Source organism: Camellia sinensis, chromosome 7 (assembly GCF_055761805.1).
Source record: "Camellia sinensis isolate YWXY chromosome 7, ASM5576180v1, whole genome shotgun sequence".
Taxonomy (NCBI): Eukaryota; Viridiplantae; Streptophyta; class Magnoliopsida; order Ericales; family Theaceae; genus Camellia; species Camellia sinensis.
In genome coordinates, this window is record NC_138967.1 from 109,386,289 (window position 1) to 109,392,639 (window position 6,351).

The 6,351-nt window shown below is 34.6% G+C and overlaps 1 long non-coding RNA gene across 2 annotated transcripts; it reads right to left on the reverse strand.

Annotated features, from left to right (window-relative positions):
- Positions 1–633: 633 nt before the first annotated feature.
- On the reverse strand, positions 634–5,940 carry LOC114307203 (uncharacterized). 2 transcript variants are annotated; one of them, XR_014334665.1, is made up of 7 exons: positions 5,224–5,940; positions 4,247–4,332; positions 3,994–4,136; positions 2,158–2,199; positions 1,915–1,973; positions 1,528–1,827; positions 634–1,075 (listed from the first exon to the last, which is right to left on the reverse strand). It is a non-coding gene; the product is annotated as an uncharacterized LOC114307203 (long non-coding RNA). The 2 variants fall into 2 exon arrangements; XR_003645021.2 differs by having other exon boundaries at positions 1,915–2,043.
- Positions 5,941–6,351: the final 411 nt, after the last annotated feature.

Sequence of the window (6,351 nt, forward strand, 5' to 3'; positions counted from 1 at the left end):
AGAGTGGATAAAGCCCTTATCTAACAATTCTTGGAGTTGAATCTTCAACTCACTCAACTCGGCGGGTACAAATCTATATGGTGCCATAGAAATCAGTGATGTGACAAAGACTAAATCAATAGAGAACTGGATCTCACGGTGACGTCATAAATTAGTAAGATCTTAGGGACTACAACAAAAAAGGATTTTATAGCGCTAAATGCACACCGTGGATACGATTCTACGACGCACAAGATAACATCATATTATGACCAGTCATCGAAAGTCACTCACTTTCAACGGCATGTCATAGTACGCCGTAAAAAACCCTTTAACAATGGATCTTGTGTGTCGTGTTTGATTTTTTTGCAACTACTTTTGCACACCGTTAATTCTTGGAACAAATCACAACTCTCCTTGCACATCGTAAAATATGTAATATGACGACTTATTATGCCTGCTGTAGAATATGCAAATTTTTATTTGTTTTTTAATTCAGGAGGTTTTATTTGACCAATTTTGTACAATCTAATAAACATTACAAATGAGCCTCACAAAACGTCAATCAACCACCAAAATATTGTTTGAAGCATCAAAAAGAAACTATATCCATAAATTATGAACATTCAACAATTGTCTATACATTCCAAACATTCGAAAACTATATCCTTAAGTTCTAAATTGTCCAAAAAGTTTAAACCATCCAAAACAATGTATATAAACATATCCAAAACTATTTTAAGATTATCTAAACCTACTGGTAACGGTTCTTATAGCATTTGCAGCTTCAGCAAACCCACTTGCTCCTATCATAGGGACAAGGGTGCCCAATGTATGTGCTAAGGCACCTAAACCCACGGCAATAGCTGGAGCAACTAAACCATTTGCCAATAAAATATGAATTCATTGGAAAAAAAACACTCATGTCATCTGATGCTAAATGCATTATATTTGATAACATTTTAAGAAGAATACGATTAAAAAATGTTATTAAAAATGTTTTTTTGTTGCAGTAGGGATATGTTGCCTCTTTTGATGTCTGGTCTAAGATAATTCAACCATCTAAGCTTGGAACTCTTACCACATTGCTTCAAACCTGCATTTATCAAAACAAAAAAATAAATAAATAAATAAAAAGAGCAAAATTAGAGATCTAAGTGAAGAATGAGTAGAAGAAAACATAAAGGGAAAAAAAAAAAAAAAGTGCCAGCTCTCTTTGGGATGTTTCTCCATTTTCCTTCTCCATGAACTTTAATATAAGCTACAAGTATTCTATCTTTTAATTAATATTTTTTAAAAAACTTTGTGACATGTCTTTCTATCTAAAAGTTAGCTATATATCAAGACAAAGCAATATTTTATAAAAGCTTGAAAGAAGCAAGTATTCCCATGTGCACTCATCAACTCCATTCCCATCAAATAAAAGTTTGTTTGTTTGAAAAATGCTGCTATAAATCCCTTCCTTATTGTTTTTTTTTGTTCGGGGTTGAGGACTATCATTGCTAGCATACTATATTCAAGACCAACAAGCAAAGGAAAGTAACATACCACTGAAGGAATATCAAGACCCCAAGCAGCAACATCAGTACATAATAAGATGCCTTTCTCTGCTTTGCAGAAGTCAAAAAAAGCGGATGAACGTTTCTACTGCTTTCGCTTTCCATGGATATCAAAGCAATCTACATGAATGCATTTGAGAAGTTCAGAGTGGAACTTGACTAAGTTACATGAAGAGAAGAAAACCATCACTTTCTTTGAGAGATTCCTCTTCCAGAAGTAATACAAAAGAATAAATCTTTTGGCACTTGGTACAACACAATATCCTTGTTGGAGCCCTTCATTAGTGACCTATAATAGCAGACATCTTATCAGGTTCTAGCAGCTGGTACTAAAGAAAATCACAACACACTAAATAACTTCCAATGATTAATTTACCTTCTTCCACCCATAGAGACAAGAGTTGTCTGAAACGATAACCAAGCAAGATCCTTAACCTGAATATTTATAGATATTTATTCTTAAGCTTCCGTAAACACGGAATTTATAATTTTGGTGTTGGAAACACTTACGATGTTCAAGCAACAAAATTAGGAAAATCTTATCAGAATTTTATTCACTGTGAGAGTTTCTATAAAGAAAAGAATTCAAAGATATTGATAAAAGCTTGTATAGAAATACCTTCTTAGTCTGGGTAGCTGAGAATAGAGTAGTTTGCCTCTTCTGCACATCAGATGACATCTCAATTAATTCAAACACAATGAAAGACACAAAATATACACTTGTATAAGATTTGTATTGGTGACAAGAAGTAAACTTGAAGCATTTCAGTTAATGGAGGAACAAATTAACACATTGTAAAATCAATTATGAAGCTTCAGGGGTGAAACACTACCAGAAAATTGATCCCAAATGAAGGAATCAACAAGGCAAACTCTAAATTTATTAAATAATCATTTCAATACCATAACAATGGTTACATCATCCTTCTATTATGTCATAATCTACTCATTATGATATTCGACATGGAAACTCTAAATTTATTAAATAATCATTTTCTTTATCTCAAGAGAACATAACAACATCACACTTAAAATCATGATATCATGCAAGAATAACATTACTCGAGATTTAAGCAAGTTCCAATTTATTCAATAATGTTTCATAGGATTAATTAAAATGTGGCAACCATATACCCAAAGTCAGGAAACCCATCAACTTAGGACACTTTTCAAGTCTAGAATATGCAAATACAACTTTAACACAAAAAATTAGTTTCAAGTGTCATAAACTAAAATGTATCTCATAGATTTAAATAAAATAATTTAAATCATGCTTTTCATACAAATTCACTTAATCATGCCTTTGAACACTTAAGAACAAGTAACACAAAGGTAATAATTTTCAGCGTTTTTCTTTTAGAATAACAGGCCAAAAGAATGGATTTGTAAACCATTTAGGATCTTTTTAGGTTCTGAAATTTGAACACAACATAGAACAGGTCCACTTTTATTTCAAATTTTCTTTTATTAGTTGCATAACATAACCAGAGATTTATCTATAGGCCATTTACTATGTTCTATCCATATTCTTAACAGTGAACGGTTCTAAAGAAAAATACGAGCTCATACTGAATGAAGTCAAATGATCATGATATTTTTACTGGAGATAGTTTAATAAGTTAGGAAGATATTTTAAGAATAACTCTAGAGCTAAAAATCACTTTATAATAGAGAACTCATTTTTGGAAGAAAACTGGTATATTCAAACAGTGAGTTTGGCAGACTCCAACGCAGGTAGGCTGAGTTAGAAAAATGAATAGAGGCATCAAACGATGTCCAAACTTAGTAAGTCCACCATTGGAAAGGTATTTGAGTTAGGGATATTTTATCAGATGGAAGAAAAGTCTAAAAATCACATCAAGGGGGTGAAAATATAGGTTCAAGCAGTACTGGTCTGTTCCTGTCGCGTTTTAGAAAAATGATCACAACTCTCTCAATAATTAATATTTTCTAGTGATTCTTGTGTACATGGAAAGGTATCTCATATATCTAACATTTGGCACTAGTTTCGCTCTGTAAGGCATAGAAACAAAGTGAGGGTTACTTGCTACTCCCAGAAATGTGTAGGATCCAACCGTAAAGACAAGAGGTTTTCGAAACTCAAAACGCATCCCATGATCTTACAAAAATGTGAATATACCAATAACTCATTGATAGAGGGTATATCAAAATTTCAAAGCAAAATGATTTATTTTTTTTGGGGGGGGTGAATTTTAGAAAATCAGCAAAGTTAATGCATATGAACAGAATAAGAGTAAACAAGGGCTAAAATCATACCAAGTTTTAAGCTCTACTCGTATTCAATCAATTTTCACCATACACATGCATGATACAAAAATACGCAATCAAAACAACTAAATATCATATATAGGGAAGGAGAAGGAAAGGGTGTCACAAAACATAAAATGAATTCCTAAGCTAACCCATTAAGTTGAAACCAAAAAAGGGAATATACCTTAACTCCTTTATAGTTGAATCCTCACTAAGTTTCAGTGTATCAGCTGAAACCGTAGGAGATGGAGGAAGCCAATCATCCTCTTCCTTATCTTCACAATCAACAACCTCTATGAATTTCGCATTCTTATCTACCTTCTCAACCTAAATTCAAATTAATATCAACACTCAAATCAATTTCAAACAAAGACTCACATTCTAAGTTGCTAAATCATTCAAATTCAATAAAATTTGCAAAAAGTAGAGAGCTTTACAGCGGTATACGAAAGCTTCCTTCGTTTGGGAGAAAAGCTGGGGATGAATATGAACCATCATCTACAACAGTGGCAACAGTGGAAAGCTGTGGGGGTGGAGAAGAAACATAGTATTAGAGAGTAAAGTAATGAAGAGAGAGGCACTTCAGTGATACTAGTATATGGAACAAAAGTTGGAGGGTTTTTTGCGAAAAATATTCCTTCAGAATCCAAGAAAAGGGAATTTTTTTTTTTTTTTTTTGAATTTCAACTTATTTTACCAAACAATTGACAATTCCGACAGATTCATCAACTAACCCCTACAATTTTAACATAATTTTTCACTCAATTTCGCCTAATTACCCAACAATTTTTGCTTAATTCCATACAAAAAAAAAATTACAAATTCATAATCGCCAGACAATCCAACAATTTCACTCAATAACAGTAAAATTCCAATTCAATTTAATCATATAACCAAAAAAAAACAGTTGTCTACTTCCCTCTAAAGTAGCAAGAACCTACTGCTTTAAAAAACAACATTGCGGTCGCATACATCAGCCAGCAAAGAGACATTAATGACAGGCTCTGAGGTCCAAAATGGGATACTTTAAACTCATATATAGCAGCCAGATTCAACTCCCTTGCATCTCTATTCAATACTAAATCTACTGAACCAGTAGCTTCACTCACAATTGCTTTCAAACAAAGCTAAAAAAGTAAAACAATATGGTCCCTCATAGGCACATCATTCAGAACATCATAACAAGGCGAATTCACAATTACCCATCTAAGGAAATCACATTCTTCAGCCATAAAAAAACACAAAATGATCCAAAGAACTCTATACGAATAGGCAATAGGATATTCCCTCCACGACTCGATTTCGTTCCTAACAAACCACTCCGAGGAAAGAAGCCTAACACAATCCCTAGAAAACCCCTTAATTTCATCATTATCACTGCCTACAAAATTTGCACACTGAATCGATAAAATACCTGGGAGAGCAAAGGTTCAGCTCAAACTATCTCGATCGGTAGAGCTAACTACGCTGGGGTAATTACAGTAGAGGAGATTGGGGCCGAAGTCACAATAATCATTGCGGGAGAAACAGAGGTCGAAGTTGGGATCGTGTAGGGTTTGAAGGAAGCGGTTCTAATTAAAGAGTTGTTGGAAGGGTTTGAGAGTGTTGGGGTAGCACAGTGATTAGAATAGAAGGGGATCGAGATTGAGAAGAGGGGAACGGAAATAAGGGCATTAGAAGGAGTGGCAAAAAAGGGATTCTGGCAGAAGACGGTGGTGAAAATTGAAAGGGCGAGGACAGAGGGCGATGGTGGTGGCAGTTGTGGGGATGAGAGTGGAGATGGAGTGGAGGGTGGTTTCGAAGAGGTGGATGAGGTGTTTGAGTGCTAAGAGAGCGATTGGGAGATCAGAAGGCTGCGGCAGAGGCGAAGGTGGCGGTGGTGAAGTGATTGAGTTGGTGGTGGTGATGGAAGAGGGATGGTGGTGGATATGAGAATAGAAGAAGTTAGGGTTAGGGTTAGGGTTAGGGTTATGGGGTGAAGGAAAAAAGGTGAGTTATGGTAATGAAGATGGAGGATTCATCATAGTGTCTATTCTTCTTCTTTATCGCCCTCCTCTCTGCACAAAAAACACTTTGAGTTTTTTTTTTTTAAGATTTATGTTGGGGCTAAAAAGTTAGGGCTTTTGATTGTTTCTTTCTTTCTTCTTTTTTTTTAAAAAAAAAATTTGGTGTTTGGTGCTCAAAATTTTTATTTTGGCGCTACTTTTTTTCGGTCGTCCCTTTCACGACAACAATTGCTCATCGTGGAAAGTGTAATATTTTAAACGACTGGATTTTTGTGCGTCATGGAAAGTGCAATTTTTAACGGCTGGCTTTTTGTGCACCGTGAAATATTCAATATTTTTAACAGCTGGTGTACGCGTGTCGTATATAGTTGATGTATTTACGACATACCATATGCACGCCATAGAAAGTTTTATTATTTACGGCTAACATTGCAAGCCATAAAAAAATCATTGTTATTAGCATTCACGACCTACGCAATAGACACGTCGTGGTTAGGAAATTATTTACGACATGCAAACAAAGCAAGTCAAGTCAT